The following is a 19,298-nucleotide window of genomic DNA, read 5'->3' as shown; positions in this document are numbered from 1 at the left end:
CTTATAAGGACATATATTGCATAGATCATAGTTCCTTGTGGTCATCATGGCTTTGATGTGTAAACTTTCGATATGTATGGATGCAAGTGTAGCCATGTGGTTACACATGGATTAGCTATCAATAATATGTTTCTGATGCAGCTATGCCAAAATCGGCATAGCTACAAATAGACTTGCATAGTTGCATATACCACAAGAATTGGTGCACATGTGACCATGCTAAGGCACAATTATTTCAAAAAGAAACTGATAACTCTGCATCGCGTGACCACTGCCTAGAAAATGCCTATAAATGGTTCCTTCTTTAAATGCAAATAGGAGCAGACAACTTTGTTCATGATGTCGTGCTTTACGTCTATTTTTTTCTTTATTATGCTGGTTGATTAAATTGTTGCTTATAAATTTATATATTTTTAATTTTATCTTGGTTTTCTTTAAAAGGATGTTCTAGTTTGATTTGTTTGCGACTGTCTTTCTCAAAACTTTTAAGGGCATCAGCCACACGAATGGAGGATTGCAATTTTTGAATTCTTAGCCCGATGCCACCACATCATTATATGGAATCTTCCAAGCTTTTCTCTCCGTTAAACCTCCCAAGCAACGTGAATTCGATCTCTCAACATCATAGTCAAGATGAGACATTTGAGCTAAACCACAATGTCTTTAGACGTTGGCTGCTCTATGTGTGAGCACCTGTGGGGGGGAAAAAGATTTTCTAGCGTTCCTCCTGTAACATTCAATGGTCTAGTAACTTGTGTGTAGCGGAAAATAGCATGACCATAGTGAGCGTTTCATTACAATAGCTTCCTAATGAGAATAACAAGAGTGCTTGGGTAGAGAGAGCAACAAAAGGCATAACACCTAGTTAGATAGCATGAACAATACTTCAAAAGAGAGAGAAAGTAAGCAATTGACAATAGTTGAGGACCAGATTTGCATGGAGATGGTCCCCCCTCCAAAAGGCTTTGTATTATGGTTTCTCCCATCAAAAGAGACATTTTACAATACAATTCTTTGTGTTCCTTCAATACTAGCTAGTGCAATGAAGATGGAAACTTCATGCACTAAGCAAAACACTTATCAAACACAACATCAATTCCCTCATGATCTCAGACCCAAGACCTCACACACCTTCGAAGATGGTGAGAGCTAGCGGGGTATGAGAGTAGATTGAGAGGAAGAAGGAGTATTCTTACGAGAAAGACGTACGTCTCGTCACATAATCACTCATATTAGCATAGCTTAGCTTAGTAATTAGCATGGTAGACGAGATGAGCATGCATTGAAGCTTGGCTCTTGGTTGGATTTGCATCACAAAGCCAAGAGTTGTTGGTGTAGGACTTCCTTCTCCCAAGCTTGGAGTAGGTGATAAGCTTTCCATTAAAGCTTGAGAAGGAGAGAGAGTCTTCTTACTCCACACATGAGCTAGTGTGAGTGTGTAGGTGATAATGCCTTTGAAAAGTCAGCCCCCTCTCTCTCTTGGTCGAACCCTCTTGCTATTTGCTCTTGCTAGCATCCTATTGGACCTCCCCAAGCTTAGCCAATGGTAATTAAGCAGCATAAGTGATAGCCTTATGACATGTGTCCCTCTTTCCCCTTTTGTGAGAGATTTAGGTAATTAATAAATGCAACTAAACTCTCATTGGACCCCTTTGCCTCCTGGCCAATAGGAATCAGGCAAGCCATTGGGCTGTTGAATTCTCATTGGACCCCTTGGGAGACTGTCCAATAGTCTTCTAGAGAGCTTAATTCCCATTGGTTCTTTTATTAAGTGTTTTGTAATTAATTAAGCTAGATTTACTCTAGTGTAATTCTCATCGGTCCACCTCCAAGGCCATCCAATAGGATTTGAATACACCTTGTGGGCATCTGGGCTAGGGAGCTGACATGTGTCCCTCATTCCCTTTATGTAAAGGGAGATTGTGTGTGTGTGTGTGTGTGAGAGATTTTCTCTCTCATCCCCTACTTGCAAGGCTTGCCCCCTCCTATGTAGGGATGGATGAAGACTTTTGGGGCACACACACAGCATCCAATTTCCCTAATGTTTGACCTTTGGACTCAACCTTTGAATTTTGGAACCTTAGCATTTTGGAAGTCTTAATGGACTAAACCTTAGGGTCTTTTAAGCCCCTTGGTGCACATAGCTCTTTTGCAAATGTCCCCCCCTTTGGATCCCTATTTTCCCTCCTTTGGATCCCTACTGTGGCCGGTTTGCTAACTTAACCAATATTCTAGCTTTTTCTCGCCTGGCACTTCCCCATATTAAATGATCAGTTTAACATGAGAAAATCATTTAGAAGAATTAGATATTGATTATTATGACATTACCTCTCTCTTGAAATCATAGTCGTCCTCGACTATGGGGTAGAGAAGATAAAGCATATTCATTAGTCCTTTTTCCTAGTGGATAGAGGATCCCTATGTTACCCTACGACATCGTTCCACAATGGATGACTAGTCCATTTGGTGCTTGAGATCCTGAGGCTGCCGCAAGCATGTCTGCACATTAGTTTTATCATCTTCCATAGTAGAGTGACAAGATGTACTTGGTGTTCGGGAGACGTCGTCTCCGCAAACTTGATGTAAGCATGCATACTACTTTATTTTTGTGCACAATGAAGAAAAAGAGAGTCTTATTTGACAAAAAATTTGTTCATTTTTAACATTTGTGCATTTGCTTACTCTTGGGAAGCATTGTAAGCATTGACAAGGTTTAGGTTATCCTTTAATTGTATGCCTTGCATCCATCTAGCATCTTCAAAAGGATAATTCTTAAACTTAATAAGATATCGTCGGATAGTCTTACCGCCTCTTAGTACCTTGTCTTCATGTGGGAGAATAAACTCGGGCTACAGCACCTCTTCTTGGTCCTCGATCTCCGGTGGGTCTTCAGTAGTTGGTTCTTGAGGTGGTTCTCCTTTGTAAGGCTTTCATAGCCTCACATGGAAAGCATTGTGTATGAGCCAATGATTAGGCAACTTGAGTTGATAGGCCATCTCATTGATTGGCCTAAGAATCTGGAAGGGACCATAGTACCTTTTTGCTAACTTAGCATAGTACTTTTGGTGTTCCGTAGGATTCTTGCCTGTCGTGTGCCTTAGTCGAGCCTTGGGAAATTTGAGTAAGACCCAATCATTTTCTTTAAAGGCTTGGGATCTTCTGTGCTTGTCAATAGTAGCAACCTTTTGCCTTTGCTGTGAGATAGAGATAGCATCCTTAATCTTTTGAAAAGATTCTTGTAGGTCTCGGCTATACTCATCTGCAGCAAAGATCTTCCCGTGTATCTTAAGTAGCAAGGGACTTTTTGATCTTCCCTCAATTACCTCAAAAGGTGCTTTTCCCGTGGAAGTATGTACAGTGTTATTGTAGGCATGCTCCACTAAGGGTAAGTACTTCTCCCATTGGGATCTTTGATCTACTTCCGTTACATAGGCTTTTAGTAGATCGAGAACTTTTAGGTTAGCTATTTCACTTTGGCCATCCGTTTGCGGGTGATAGGCCAAAGAGAAGTTTAGCCTTGTTCCTAAATTCTCAAAGAGACCCTTCCAAAAATTAATGGTCATTCTAGGATCTCTATCCGACAGTAGGGACATTGGCAAGCCATGGTACTTGAAGATTTGTGAAATGGAGAGGGTTGCCATTTGATGGTCTTTGATAGTCTTTTTGACAGGTATAAATGAGCTGCGTCCATATTCCCGTATTCCCATGGATAGACTTAGGCAATCCAAATATAAAATCCATGGATATGCTCTCCCATGGTGAACTAGGGAGTGGAAAAGGTTGAAGCAATCCAAGTTGCTTCCCTCTATCAAAATTCTTCTTTGGCATACCACACATTTAGAAACATACTCTTGCATGTTTGCTTTCATGGTAGGCCAATAGAAATATATTTCAATCCCCTTTAGGGTAGACTGAATCCCTATATGCCCTGCATGAGGAGGAGCATGATATTCATACATTACTTTCTCACTTAGTGAGCTAGTAACGCATAGTCTATTGCCATAGAGAAGATAACCATCTTGTAAAGTAAATGGTTCCTCTTTCTTCCCTAGTGCAAGGGCTGAAATCACATCTCTAAAATCGGGATCAATAGCATACTCATCTATCATAGAAGATAGATCATTGTGAGTTGCTATGGAAACCACATTCACTCTTGGCTATCTTGAGAGTGCATCGGCTACTTGATTATGCTTGCCAGCAATGTGAGCAATATGAAAATGAAATTGCCAAATGAATTTTCCCACCTCATTTGTTTGTCGAAGAGCTTGGTATGCGTCATGAAGTACTTAAGACTTTGGTGATCCGTTCGCAGAATGAAAGGAGTCCCCAATAAATAGTACTTCCATCAGTCTAATGCATGTAGGAGTTCCTTTTCATATATGCCTAGAGCTTGCTCAACAGGGTCGAGCCTTCCACTTTCATAGCCTATGGCGTGCCCTTCTTGAAGCAAAACAGCTCCAAGACAATCACCACAAGCATCACATTGGACCTCAAATGGCTTTGAGAGATCCGGTAGTGTAAGCACAGGTTGAGAGATAAGCTTTTCTTTACGCTTTTCAAAAGCATTGTTCTCCTTGGCAGACCATGTGTACCTAACGTTTTTCTTTGTTAAGTCATGTAATGGTCCTGCTATTAGTGAGAAATTTTCTATGAAGCGTCTATAGTATGCACACATACCTATAAAGCTTCTTAATTCATGTAGATTCCTTGGTTTAGGCCATCCTTTTATTACCTCTAACTTTGATGGATCCATTTGGATGCCATCTTCAGAGATAATGTGACCTAAATACTGAATCTCTAGTAAGAAAAATTTACTTTTCTTTCGATTAATGTAAAGTTTATTCTCTCTTAGAACTTGAAATATTACCTGGAGGTGTTGCTTGTGTTTGTCTAATGAATTAGAGTAGATGATGATATCATCAAAGAACACTCCTGTAAAGGTTCGGTGAGGCCTGAATAGCTTCTCCATCAAGCGGTTGAATGTGGCTGGTGCATTGGTCAAGCCAAAAGGCATGACAATGTATTCGTAAAGACCAAACATAGTGTGAAATGCGGTCTTTACAATGTCTTGATCAACTATCCTTATTTGATGATAGCCACTTTTTAGGTCAATCCTATTGAAGTAGGTATACCGTTGTAGCTTATCAAATAGGTCTTCTACCCGTGGAACGGGAAACCTACTCTTGATAGTGATCCTATTTAGTGCTCTATAGTCGACACACATAAGATATGTGCCGTCTTTCTTTTGCACTAGTAGCACAGGAGAACAAAATGGAGATGAACTAGGCCTAACCATGCCCTTCTCAACTAACTCATGCACTTGCCGCATAATCTCCTCTTGTTGAGCTTGAGAAACTCTATAAGGAGGTTTGTTAGGCGGTGAACTTCCTGGAAGAAGTTCAATTGCATGGTCATCATTGCCTCGTTTAGGAGGTAGGTCACAAGGGATGTCGTCAATAAACACATCTTGAAACCCCTTGAGAAATTGGATAACTCTAATTCCTTTTTATTGTGTATATTCTCTTTTGCTAAAACATTAGGTTCATTTTGAGAATCTTTAACAAAAATCATGTACACGAAAATAGAGATCTTTATTGACTTGTTGAAAGCTTGTGTATGTACAATGGGTATAGTGTTACCCATTTCCTTAACAGTCTATATACATATCTTTTTCCTTGAACTTAAAGGAGATTCTCCTTTCAGGGAATTTAACATTGGCAGCCATGTGATCAAACCATGGTGCCCCCAGGATTACATCCTCATGCTTGAGAGGAGAGATAAAGAAGTCCTCTTTGTCCACATAGCTTTGGACATGGAGCCTCAATTTACCGATTAAGGGAGTGACTGAAGCTTTTTGCCCCTTGAAAGCACCGTCTATGGGTAGGACATCTCCCATCTCATAGGCTTGTATGCCTAGCTTGGTGGCCAACTCTATAGATATAAAATTGTGAGTAGAACCAGGGTCAAAGAGAATAAAAGCATCATGTTCTCTTACCTTTCCCCAAGCATGGCATAGAGGAGATCATGTGTGGTGAGTTTCCTCCTCTTGGATTTTGACCAAGGTAGCTCTAGGAGTATCATGGCAGTTGTTCTTTTGGGGACAAGTGCGGTACGCATGCCCTTGTTTGCCACACTTGAAACACCGTTTATCCTTGCGATAACGCTCAAGCTCTTCAGGAGAGTTTATTTTTTCCATTGTAAACTCCCTTCTCCTTAGATTTGTTGGAATTGCCCTTAGGAGACTTTTGGACATTATCCTTCCCCTTAGGCTCATTGGAACCCTTGTTTTCAGGGGGCTTAGAATTCCTCTTAGCCCTGTTTGGAAATTGATTCGAGAGGCCACCATAGTATGATATATTATTGCCGATATGGTGCATGGAATTTGGGAGTTGACATACTCCCCCATTTCTTCAGTTAAGCCCGCACAAAATTGCTGCTTTTGCTCTCCAAAATCCAACTTTTTGAAGAAAGTGGCTTTGAGTTGTAGGTCCCAAAACTTGTCTACATATTTGGGGATGGATTCATAGGGAGAGATTTTCAAGCTTCGCCAATCGGTGAGTACTTTGTCTTTGGCATCGGTGGCCAAAAATTGCTTCATAATGGAAGCTCTTAAAGCTTTCCATGTTCGTGGAGCTTCACCGTTGGCCCATAGGCTAGACCACCATTGTCTGGCGGACTTTTGAAAATGCATAGCTACGTGGCGTAGCTTAGAGGACTCTGTGAAGCCCTCATCTCCGAACGCCGCATCGAATTGTTGGATAAAGGCCAAGACTTTGTCCTTAGCACCAAAAGTGCCATCGTAGGTAAGGAAAGAGATGCTCTTCCGTCCCTCTTTGAACTTCTTGATCTTGGATGACCTCTTACACGCGGCATATGATTTCCTATGGCCTCTTCTTTGGTTCAAAGGTTGCACCATCACTTTCTTCAGAAGATGGAGAAGTTGAGGAAGATGGAGAAGAGGGTGACCTCTTTCTCGCCTTTTTCTTGCCTTGATCTTCGTTGTTTTCACCATCACTTTCATAAGAGGAAGAGGATGAAGAAGATGGAGAAGAGGGTGTCGTCTTTCTCGCCTTTTTCTTCTCTTGCTTTTTGTCATCCCTCTTTGAAGTATGGTGTGGAGAAGTATGCGATGGTCTTCTCCGTTTTGGAGGCGATGAAGAGCGTTTAGCCCGTCGTCTTCATGGAGCCATTTCTGTCGAGGTGGCAGGGGACTCACTTCTTTCTCGTTCCTTTGGTGGAGGCTTTTGAGTTCTCCTCTGAGAAGGAGATGCGTCATCAAGGAGAAAATTTCTGAGCCCTTCATAGGGATCCTCTTCCTCTTCCCGAATCGGAGAGAGACCTCTTTTGGAAGTCTCGCAAGGAGGCTTCCTAGGTGCTCTCTCGTCATGGTGGGGAGCTTGGAGAATCCCATGAGCACGGAGCTACCGTTGCACTTCACTTTGGAGGGATGGATTGCCATGGCTTGTTGAAGCCTAGAAACAAGATAGTTAACAAGCATCGGGGCATCATTAGTAGCTTGCTCATTAGAAAAATCAAAGTTATCAACATTAATTTCACTCTCTTTACTATTGTCAGCCATTCTAACAACTTTTAGGTGTAAACTTTTTAGGTGTACTTTGGCACTTCAAGCCCTAGTAGCTACTCCTCTTTACCCCTTTAGAAAAAGCACTCAAGCTACTATACCCGTGGCTCGAATACCATTTATTGCAAGGAATAGAAGAGATGGTCATTCAACAGCAAAATAGCACCGGCTCCTGTCAAGTTTGTAATAGCTCAATAGTGGTTAAGCCGTACGCAAGCCCCGTAGGACTCCACTATTAAGACCATAGATCTTGACAGTGATGCCCCGTTAACTACACAAAGGCAGGCACACTACAAGGTTGAAAAATCCCTATTCTACTTACTCACATGCAATTAATAGTACCAACCATTTATAGCTAGCTTGAGGACCTCCCTTCTTGAGCAAGAAAAAAGAAACCTTGTGCTCTGATACCAATGTAACATTTAATGGTCTAGTAACTTGTGTGTAGCGGAAAATAGCATGAACATAGTGAGCATTTCATTAGAATAGCTTCCTAATGAGAATAACAAGAGTGCTTGGGTGGAGATAGCAACAAAAAGCATAACACCTAGTTAGATAGCATGAACAATACTTCAAAAGAGAGAGAAAGTAAGCAATTGACAATAGTTGAGGACCAGATTTTCATGGAGCCGGTCCCCCCTCCAAAAGGCTTTGTATTATGGTTTCTCCCATCAAGAGAGACATTTTACAATACAATTCTTTGTGTTCCTTCAATACTAGCTAGTGCAATGAAGATGGAAACTTCATGCACTAAGCAAAACACTTATCAAACACAACATCAATTCCCTCGCGGTCTCAGACCCAAGACCTCACACACCTTCGAAAATGGTGAGAGCTAGCGGGGTATGAGAGTAGATTGAGAGGAAGAAGGAGTATTCTTACAAGAAAGATGTACATCTTCTCACATAATCACTCATATTAGCATAGCTTAGCTTAGTAATTAGCATGGTAGAGGAGATGAGCATGCATTGAAGCTTGGCTCTTGGTTGGATTTGCATCACAAAGCCAAGAGTTGTTGGTGTAGGCCTTCCTTCTCGCAAGCTTGGAGTAGGTGATAAGCTTTCCATTAAAGCTTGAGAAGGAGAGAGAGTCTTCTTACTCCACACATGAGCTAGTGTGAGTGTGTAGGTGATAATGCCTTTGAAAAATCAGCCCCCTCTATCTCTTGGTCAACCCTCCTTGCTATTTGCTCTTGCTAGCATCCTATTGGACCTCCCCAGGCTTAGCCAATGGTAATTAAGCAGCATAAGTGATAGCCTTCTGACATGTGTCCCTCTTTCCCCTTTTGTGAGAGATTCAGGTAATTAATAAATGCAACTAACCCCTTTGCCTCCTAGCCAATAGGAATCAAGCAAGCCATTCGGTTGCTGAATGCTCATTGGACCCCTTGGGAGACTGTCCAATAGTCTTCTAGAGAGCTTAATTCCCATTGGTTCTTTTATTAAGTGTTTTTTAATTAATTAAGCTAGATTTACTCTAGCGTAATTCTCATTGGTCCACCTCCAAGGCCATCCAATAGGATTTGAATACACCTTGTGGGCATCTGGGCTAGGGATCTGACATGTGTCCCTCATTCCCTTTATGTAAAGGGAGATTGTGTGTGTGTGTGTGTGTGTGTGTGTGATTTTCTCTCTCATCCCCTACTTGCAAGGCTCGCCCCCTCCTATGTAGGGATGGATGAAGAATTTTGGGGCACACACAAAGCATCCAATTTCCCTAATGTTTGACCTTTGGACTCAACCTTTGAATTTTGGAACCTAAGCATTTTTGGAAGTCTTAATGGGCTGAACCTTAGGGTCTTTTAAGCCCGTTGGTGCACATAGCTCTTTTGCAGATGGCCCCCCATTTGGATCCCTATTTTCCCTCCTTTGGATCCCTACTATGGCCGGTCTGCTAACTTAACCAATATTCTAGCTTTTTCTTCATTGGCACTTCCCCATATTAAATGATCAGTTTAACATGAGAAAATCATTTAGGAGAATTAGATATTGATTATTATGACACCTCCTTTTGTTCTTCACTGTCACTACCACGCATCATCGTTCCCTGCTTGACTCCTCTCTCCTATAGCGACTCATACATGGATTTCCTCGTATCCCAAGCCCATACCCTATTAGGCTTTCCTTGTCGGTCTCAATGTGGGTATCTTGAAAGATACTCCTTAATGAAACCCCAAAACAAACGTTGGATACCAGCACATGTCACACCAAGATGATTGAGCCACAAGTCCTAGCCTTTAATGGTAGGCTAATGTGTCACTTTAGTTTTAAAGTGAAATGTTTATTTCTCTGTCTACCTTCTCTATCTTTCTGCCTTTTCTACCTTCTCTCTTTTTTTTTTTACCATTAGGGTGGTGAAGGTAGTAAGGAGAAATTTTACACATATCATGTATTTACTGATGTACATTTCTATACATCACACCTTCAAAAGACAACCATGGGAACCACCTCCCCAACATGGAAGGAGAATACATCCAAGAGAATGCTGCATGTGAGCCTTGAACCCTCAACCTTGGTGTTACATCACAAGGTCTCACCAATTGAGCTACACTTCTTGGGTACCTTCTTCCTTTTCTACCTTCTCTCTTAGACTCTACTTTATTGTTGAACATTTATATCCCTCTTTGCTTCCCATACATAAGGCTTTAGTAAAGCATGGAACTATTGAGAGCGTGTGTAGACCATTTCGTAGTGTTCTCCTAGGATGATTATTCTCCCACTTAAGGAAATACTCTACAAGGGTGTTGGCCGAACACAAACAGCTCTTGACATGTTTGTCCTTGAGGAGAAGAACCTGTCCCCCAGATATGAAGACCACACAAAGGCATCATCTCTAGTATAAAGGGCCTATCTTCCCTTGCCTTTGCTTGACTTCCTTATGATTTTAGGGTTTTAGAACACCAAGGTGAACTTACTAAGTGTTGTTCAGTATATGGCTTAGCAAAATTTGCAAGAAACCTAGCAAACCCAAGTTGGATTACTTGACTCAATCGTGGACCAATCACCAAATTGCAACTATCTAAGGTGGTGCTCACGCGAGGCTTAGTTATCAATTATTTAAATTGATAATTAAGTCTCATTCTTGGTCACACACAAAAAGGAGCATTAAATGAATAACTATGCCTACCCTTTGTAATAAGTATGCCCATTTTAGCATAGTTGTGATGTTCAATGCATAGTTAAGAAGATGAATGAATAACTAAGCCGTGTGTGACCATGCAAGGGCTTAGTTATTCATTTAATGCTATGTCTGGGAGTTATCTATTGCTCATAACTAAGCCTCGCGTGACCATAGTCTAAGTAGCTCTCATCTGTAAAGGCGGTATGCCTTGAAACGTGTGTTATGATTCTTCAAGGCACCTAGCATGCTTAAGGTTAATTGTACATTCTTTTCTAGGTTAACATAAATCATCCACTCACAATTGTGAGTATGCTCAAAGAAAAAACCAACATGATTTTTCGCCTTGTTTCTTCGCGTTTCTTGTAAGAAGAATCTATACTATTATAGAAGGACAAGGGATCTCTCCCCCTCCCTCCTCCTTGACACATGGCAAGAGCTCCTCAAGCCACCAGTGTTCCCTGTAGCCTCCGTCCACACAACGACGCAGAGAGAGAGAGAGAGAGAGAGAGAGAGAGAGAGAGAGAGAGAGAGAGAGAGAGAGAGAGAGAGAGAACTACAAAGAAAGAGAGAGAGGCGGCCAAAGGCCGCCGACTGTACTGGTATTAACTATGCATGACGTTTTGTAAATGTAGGCCACCATGAGAGGTAGTTCACATTTGTTTTCTCGAGAAGGACATGACTAGTGGGTCATACACTCCCTTTGTCCTTATGTAGGCCATTGTTGCTTTTCATCATGTTTCCACAATTATCAGGGTTCTCTACCTTTCTTTTCCATGGAAAACATGTCGAATTGTGTTAAGAAACAAGCTTTTTCCAACAAGATGGGGACACATTGATGGTTACATCATACCTCGCTCAAAGAGAGCAAGAGCCAAAATAGGTTCTATCTTGCACTTGTGTCCGTGGACTTTCTTGCTTGAGACTTCCAAGTTCCACCTGGGTGTCTTCTTATGTTGAGAGGCTTCCCTTTTAAAAGCCTGTCCTTGTGAAGTTTTCGGATCTATTTGTTATCTTTGTCCCTCATGGAACTTTCTTGCATGAGGTCTCTTGTAATCTATCCCTCAAATCCCCCCCCCCCCCCCCAAAAAAAAGAAAAAGAAACGTAATTTATAATCGATCCTCAATTGCCAAACTAAAATAAAATGAAATAAGCGTGACATTCTCTAATTTTCTCTCACATTATCCCCATGTCCTCTCATATTAGGAGGCCCCCCTCATGTATTTTGCCTTGTTGAGTAGCAGACACTTACCCATGTGATTCAGATATTATGGCAATTTGGCTTGGTGCAAGAGCCATATAGTGTGATGAACTTGGACATGTCATCATAGCTGAGTGGAAACGTGGTGGGAAGAAACCATGGCTTGAACCAGTAATTCGTGCATTGCAGAGCCGACAGGACCTTGGGAGAAGGTTCAAGGATGCCAGGAGGAGGAGTTGCATGGGTCGGGGGAGGGGGAATGTAGGGTCGCAGGCAAAAAACGAGCATGGGTGTTGCCCAATGCAACGATAGAATGGAAGGGGGGCAGCCATTTTGCAGACACAACCATGGCCTAAGGTGACATGAAGGCCTACTCAATGGTCATTTTCATTTCGTCATAATGTAGCACACAGTGACTCTTGTGTCTGTGTGTTTTAAGGCAGGGTCTCATAGTCTATTGTGATAGCCTGCACCTCGGGGTGGTGTGAAGGGCGAGGTTCGCCTCGAAGTGGTGTGCATGGCAAGGTTTGCCTCGAGTTGCAAAACCATAGGGCACCAAGCGTGCAAGAGAGAGCTGCAAATCAGAGTGGGCTTTTTTTGGGGGGGAAGGGAGGAAGGGGGGGCCTTGGCATGCTCGTGTGTCAGAGCTCCTTGACGTGTGTCAGTGCATGAGTAGGCTTGTTCCACTTTTTGAGGCTTCGAGAAAAAGAGAATCTTTCAAAGTTATTAATGAATATCTTTCAATTTGGCTTCGCCGCTAAAAAATGCGCACTAATTCAAATGAAACCGAAAATGAATGTATGCACCCACAATCTATAATGATGTGAAGCTCTAAGGGTCACAAATCTTTCTCTACACATCTCTTTCTCACAAGTGTGATATGAACTTATATATAGCTTAATGAGTTGTCTAAAATGTCAAAAAGATTGGTGGCGATTGTGACATTGCCATCTATATCTATACTATATGTAATTGAGCTTAAAATTTTCAAGGAAACATAGAGCATCCATGTGTCATTCTCTCCTTAGTTTCAAGAATTTACTTTAAGAAACATTTGGTTTCAAATGTAAAAGTGAAGGGTAGCTGGTTTGAAATGTAAAACTGAAAGGTAAGTAGCAAGTAAAGTAATGGTAGAAAATGAAAAGACTTGGTTTTAATTTCTTCTCCCAAAAAGTCACAATACTTCTATACCTATAAGATGCAACTTAAAAATTCTGAGTAAGGAGAAGGTATCCGCCTCTTTGTCATTGGGAGACTTGCATTGCATTAGAGTATATAAAAAAATCATCACTTCGCTTTTTTAAGAAAAGAAAGACATCTTCAATGCACGCTTATTGGAGCCTTCCTTTAGCTTCAACTTTACTTGGAATCGTGGATAACAAAAAAGGAAGCCTCAATCTCACTAACTTACATTGGGGATGAGAATTAACTTACATTGGGGAGGATTCTCACTTACATTGGGGAGGATTCTCAGAGGAAATTGAATAGCATTGCATGGGAGTTGGCGAGGTTATGCGAGTGAGAGAGAGACTCGATAGCACGGTTGGCTAATGGTGCCCTTTGCATGTGTGTGTGTGTGTGTGTGTGTGAGAGAGAGAGAGAGAGAGAGAGAGAGAGAGACAAAAACCTGTTCGCTTCTAAGGACTGACTCAATGATGATGAGCGATTGTGTGCGAGACAAAGAGAGACAACACTTGAGTTGCAGCTATTGAAGTTGGAAGGTGTGTGTGTGTGTGTGTGTGTGTGTGTGCGCGCGCGTACGCGTACGTGCGAGAGAGAGAGAGAGAGAGAGAGAGAGAGAGAGTCTTTGATGTGGGTTGCAGGTGTGTGTGTGTGTGTGTTTGTGTGTGTGTGTGAGAGAGAGAGGCTTTATGCGACATATCCTCACTATCTCACACGGGCATGAGTTGGAGGGGATCAATGGCCCACGCCCACTTCGAGGATCAGGTGCGATCTGAGCCGTCCGATGCGGTTTGTGTAGATTCGAGAAAATAAGTAATTTCGGATGGAGCAAAATTTGTAAATTTGGGTGTCCCCCTCCCTCTCTTACTCTCCGGCCCCGGAATCGAACCCAAAAAATCGCCTTTGCAAGCCTATCACCTTAACCACCTCACCTGTGCGTGTTTGTTGAAAGCATTGGGAGAAGGGGTTCCCTTATGATGAACCCGCCACTGTGTAGACTTGAGTCAATTTAGTAAATTTGGGCAAATTGGTACATTCGGGCACGTTGCAACATCGGATGGCCCACGATGCACACGCTCCCAAAAATAGGCGTGGGCCATTGATCCTCTCCTGCCCATGCCTGTGTGAGATAGTTATGAGGTGGCACTTGGCCCTACAACATACTTCGCTCACAATAATTGATGGAGCTTCGTGCAACTCGCATTGCGCAGTTATCAAAGGTGCGCGCGCGCACGTGTGTGTGTGTGTGTGTGAGAGAGAGAGAGAGAGAGAGAGAGAGAGAGAGAGAGACACACACACACACACACAAGCGTTATGACACATCGTTATTTTTGGCTATTTCTACCTCCAAAAAAATCATCGTAATTTTTTGTCATTTCTATCTCTAAAAAAATCATTGTTCCAAAACATACATAATTATTTTCCTTCAAGTCACTGTTTTTCCTATTCTGGCAAAATTTCTCCCTTTTTTCTTGGACGTCTCTACTTAGGGAAAAGTCATTGTTCCAAACATACAAAATTCCTTTCATTGAGTTTGCCAAGAGGAGATTTTAAAAAATTACGGTTACAGGCTTTTACACTGTTTTTTTCTATTTTGGGGCAAAATTTCTCATTTTCCCCTTGCCCTCAACCGGCATTTTTAAAATTTGGGTTTTTGCACTACTTTTTTCTATTTTGGGGCGGAATTTCTCCTTTTCCCCTTGCCCTCAATCGGCCTTTTTGACATTGGAAAGGGCATGTGATTAAGCTAAGACACATTTTTTCCGAACACTGTTTACCTTTGAATCATGCCGACATTTTTGAAACTGGAAACGCCCGCTATTAAGCCTAGGCACATTTCTCCAAAACAATGTTTACCTTTGAATCATGTGTAAATCAACCGTTGATGTGAGAGTATTTTTTTTAAAAAAATTTATACTTCTTTTTCTATTTTGGGGTGGAATTTCTCTTTTTCCCCTTGCTCTCACCGGCATTTTTGACACATGGGTTTTTGAACTTTTTTTTTTCAATTTGGGGTGGAATTTCTCCTTTCCCCTTGCCCTCAATTGGCATTTTTGAAATTGGAAACGACACGCTATTAAGCTAAGACACATTTTTTTCGAATGTTTTCTACCTTTGAATCATGTGTATATCAACCATGTGTGCCTGTGCGCATATACCATGTGTGCCTGTACGCGTGTGCGTGTACGTGTGTATGCATGTGCATCGTGGGCCATCAAAGGCAAGTGAAACCAAGACGGATGACGAACGGCCCCAATGCGGTGTAGGCAGACCCGAAGTGGCACAAGCAAATCCGAGGTGGTGAAGGCGAGAGATGGACAAAAAACTTGATGATGTTTGAAGGTTCTTTTGCACTAAATTTCTCTATTATTTGTGCTAAACTTGGGTTTTTTTCTCACCTCAAGTTGCATTGAATAGCTAATTCTCAGAATTGAGCGGTGTGATTACACTAAAAGTAGGTTTAATTCCATCTCACGTTCAAGTTACAATGAATAACTAAATCTCAAAATTTATTGGTAGGATTACACTAAACTTAAGATTGCTTCTAGTTTAAAAACCGACATATGAAAAAAAAAATCAATTTTATTGTGTTTCAAGGTTCTTTCCCTAAAATTTGTTTTCTCATCTTTGAATCAAAATCAAAATCGGGAAAGAAATTTAACCGTGAATTTTAAAATTGAGAATGTGGAAATACACAAAACCTACGTTTTTTCAAGCAATCAAATACCACTTAGATACATAATGCTTGCTTGCAGTGGAATGACCAAATTCGAGGTGGCAAAGGCTCGAGATGGACAAAAAATCTTGACACTTTGAAGGTCTTTACAATAAATTTCTCTAGGATTTGGTCTCCTTAAACTTACAATGAATAGTTGTCGATGAGATTACACTAAACCTAGGTTTACTTCTATCTCACCTTCAAGTAATTACAATGAATGGATAAATGTCAAAATTTATCACTAGGATTGCACTAACCCTAAGTTTACTTCCAGTTTAAAAATCGACAGAAGAAAATATTTAAAATTTACGGCAACTTCATTGTGTTTCAATGTTTTTCCCCTAAACTTTGTAGGTTTCTCATCTTTAAATCGATTTGAAATTGAAATCGAACATAGAATTTAGAGGTAGATTTCAAAATTGAATATATGGGAATACACAAAACCTACATTTTTTTCAAGCAATTGGATACCCACTCAGATACACAATGCTTCTTCTTGGACACTTGAAAAATGTGCATACGATAAATTTTAGATGCAACCTACTTTTACTTTACAACAATAGAGACAACACCCAATCAGATCATGTGTGTGTGTGTGTGTGTGTGTGTGTGTGTGTGTGTTCATCTTGTCCTCAGGAACCTCCTCTCCCTTCACAAGGAGCGCAATAATTTAGAGAGAGAGAGAGAGAGAGGCTCTTAGCAGTGGTGTTTGACTCATTATGGGGGAATTTTGAAATATTCTCGCTTTCATGTACATAAACGAGTAGATTTGTGCAGCTCTTTATGCATATCTATGAGTGATCGAGAGCTAAGATATTGTTACAAATTTAAGAGTTGCAGTGGTATTGATACTGTGCGTCACATACTATAGTTGTTATGTTGATTCAACTTTGATTTTCATGAAAAGCTGATGTTATGATGTTTCTTGGATGGGGTTGAAATGTTCTATTTATAGATTCCACATCAAAGAAGGCATTGGACACTATCTACATTTAGCTGGATGCTTCATCATCCACCATTTCATATCTATGGTAACATCTAAGTATTTCCTTTGTAAAATTTTCAGCTTAGTGTTCAAACTAACAATTTTCTCATGTAGATACACCTGGTTGGAGAGGCCCACTCACTACGCACGATGTAGTACACATTATTGAAAGCTTGTAAGTTGTTAGGTAAGGAACATCAATGAAGCACGATGATTTTTTATATTTTGTTTGGTTATTGAACTTATTGTACTTAACCCGTTGGCTTGCATGAATCATTGTTATCGTGATAACATTTTTATGGAAGTGCATGAGTTTTTGGAGGACTCCAATGACACTTTCACGTCAGTGTGGCTATGAATCGTACTGCAGGTTCAGCTCGCATAAGGGTTCGCGAGCTCGAAGATCGCTTGCCGACCAATGCATAATGCTCTTATAGGGATAGGTATGAGAATTTGAGGATTGTATTGTACACCTTGTATGAGGGGCATCGTCGTTTTGGTAGGAGCATTCGTTGTGTGGGTCCATGGGTTTGACGAGTACCAAATGCAACATCCCGAAGGTTATCATTTTGAAACAATTTTGTTAGTTAAGATTTAGTGTCTTTCAAAAAACTTTTTCTTTAGAGACGAATATCAGGTTATTCTTACAAAGACTACCAATAATGAAAGTGGATTGTTGCTTTTCTTTTAGTCCCCCCCTCCCTCTCTCTCTCTCTCTCTCTCTCTGTGTGTCTCTCTCTCTCTCTCTCTCTCTCTCTCTCTCTCTCTCTCTCTGTGTGTGTGTGTGTGTCTCTCTCTCTCTCTCGCTCTCTCTCTCTCTCTCTCCCCCCCCCCAAACGTGCAGTCTTTTAAATTTATGTTCTAAAGTTGTTATATTCATTCAATTCTCTATGTACTTTCTGTTGTTGCACAAAGTCGATGTGATTTACGCTGATGTCATAAAGCAACTAAAACTTTATTGCACATAATAAAACATTTAAGATATGGTTGTCACTACCTTGAATTGGATGCATAAAAAATAGTGACACATGTTATCCCTTTTAAGAAAGGGAGAAGGGGGGGGGGGGGGGGGGGGGGGGGTTACCCAAAATTGAATGATACTCCTTCTTGACCACAGCAACGCGCGGGTCACGTACTAGTATTACAAATTGCTCATGCGTAGCAGAGGCACCAACATGACCCCCCCCCCCCCCCCCCCCCCCCCCCCCCCCCCCCCTATCACTATATCACACGAAAAAAACAAAAAAAAGGGAAAATAAAAAAGTAAAAACAAAAGTCATTCATAGAAAGGACTAATTTTAACCTACCCTTCAAACGCGATGACAAGCATCCACCTTACCCTTTTTTTTTTTTTTGCAAAACTCACAATTGTGAGTGAATTATATTGAGCAGCCCAAATAAATTACAAGGTCATGCTCTTGTTGAGCCATGACATCATCCAGAGACTATAATTACATAAGGGCAGCCACCCCCACCAATCCGTCGCCGCTTCCTCGATACACATGGTCCAAAAAATTGTCCTTTTGAGATCTTTATACCGTCCTAGGCATTTCATCTACTGACAACAATGTACAAGTAGTCCTAGACCAATCCTCCGAGTGTTGCATGCGCCCGAGCGTCCATATTAGCACTTTGCTTTCTTGAGTAATTTGTGCGAAGCTTGCCACCTCAGAACCTCCTTCAAACACACGGCGGTTCCTTGTCTACCATACATTATGTAAAAAGAAATATCTTATGATTTGAGTGCTGACGAGGAGGGCAGGACCACATTACCCTTTTTTACTAAGGGTAGTGAACCGTTTATCTTTTTCTTTTTTTTCCAAACTCACAATTCATGAGTGTTGAATGTATTAGAACCAAAATATTTAAAAAGCAATCATGCTTGTAGCGGGCCATGGCATCACAGAACCACCACATCATCCCATACAACCATACATCCAAAAAGACCTTGAGGTTGCCACAGTAGCCCATAGGACTCCCACCCCCGCATGACCACCCCCTCAAGGGAGAGACACCAATTTCTTGAAAACTACATAGCTAGCAATAAGACCAACAAAAGATACTAAGACTAAGCCAGAACAGGGGAGGCCGACCCCGACCGGAGAGATAAAGACACGTATACTACGTAGCATGCTGAAAGGGTGGGGCCCTCCCCATCACAAGAGGTCGCCTCTTGGGGTGCCACCATGCAGGTGCCATTGCCACCGGCCCTGAGATCCCCAACAATGTGACTGTTGAACATAGAGCCTGAAGCAGAACCATAAAAGACACCTTCATGCAAGCAAAAAAGGAGAGGCCGAGCACCTAACAATCCTCAACATTAGGAAGAACTAGGAACCGCAATCTCCACAACACATCACACCCTCAAGATCCATTTGAAATCTTCATAGCATGTTGCACCCTCATGATCCATCAAAGAGGACCTCGGTTCCACCGACCCAAATCCACATGCAAGAGCTCTGACTGAAGTCCAAAAAATATCACGTGCCCATTCTCCTCCTTAAGAGGAGG

The sequence above is a fragment of the Adiantum capillus-veneris genome, chromosome 24 (assembly GCF_014529385.1).
Source record: "Adiantum capillus-veneris isolate H3 chromosome 24, ASM1452938v2, whole genome shotgun sequence".
In the NCBI taxonomy this organism is placed as follows: Eukaryota; Viridiplantae; Streptophyta; class Polypodiopsida; order Polypodiales; family Pteridaceae; genus Adiantum; species Adiantum capillus-veneris.
This window is presented reverse-complemented; position numbering follows the sequence as displayed.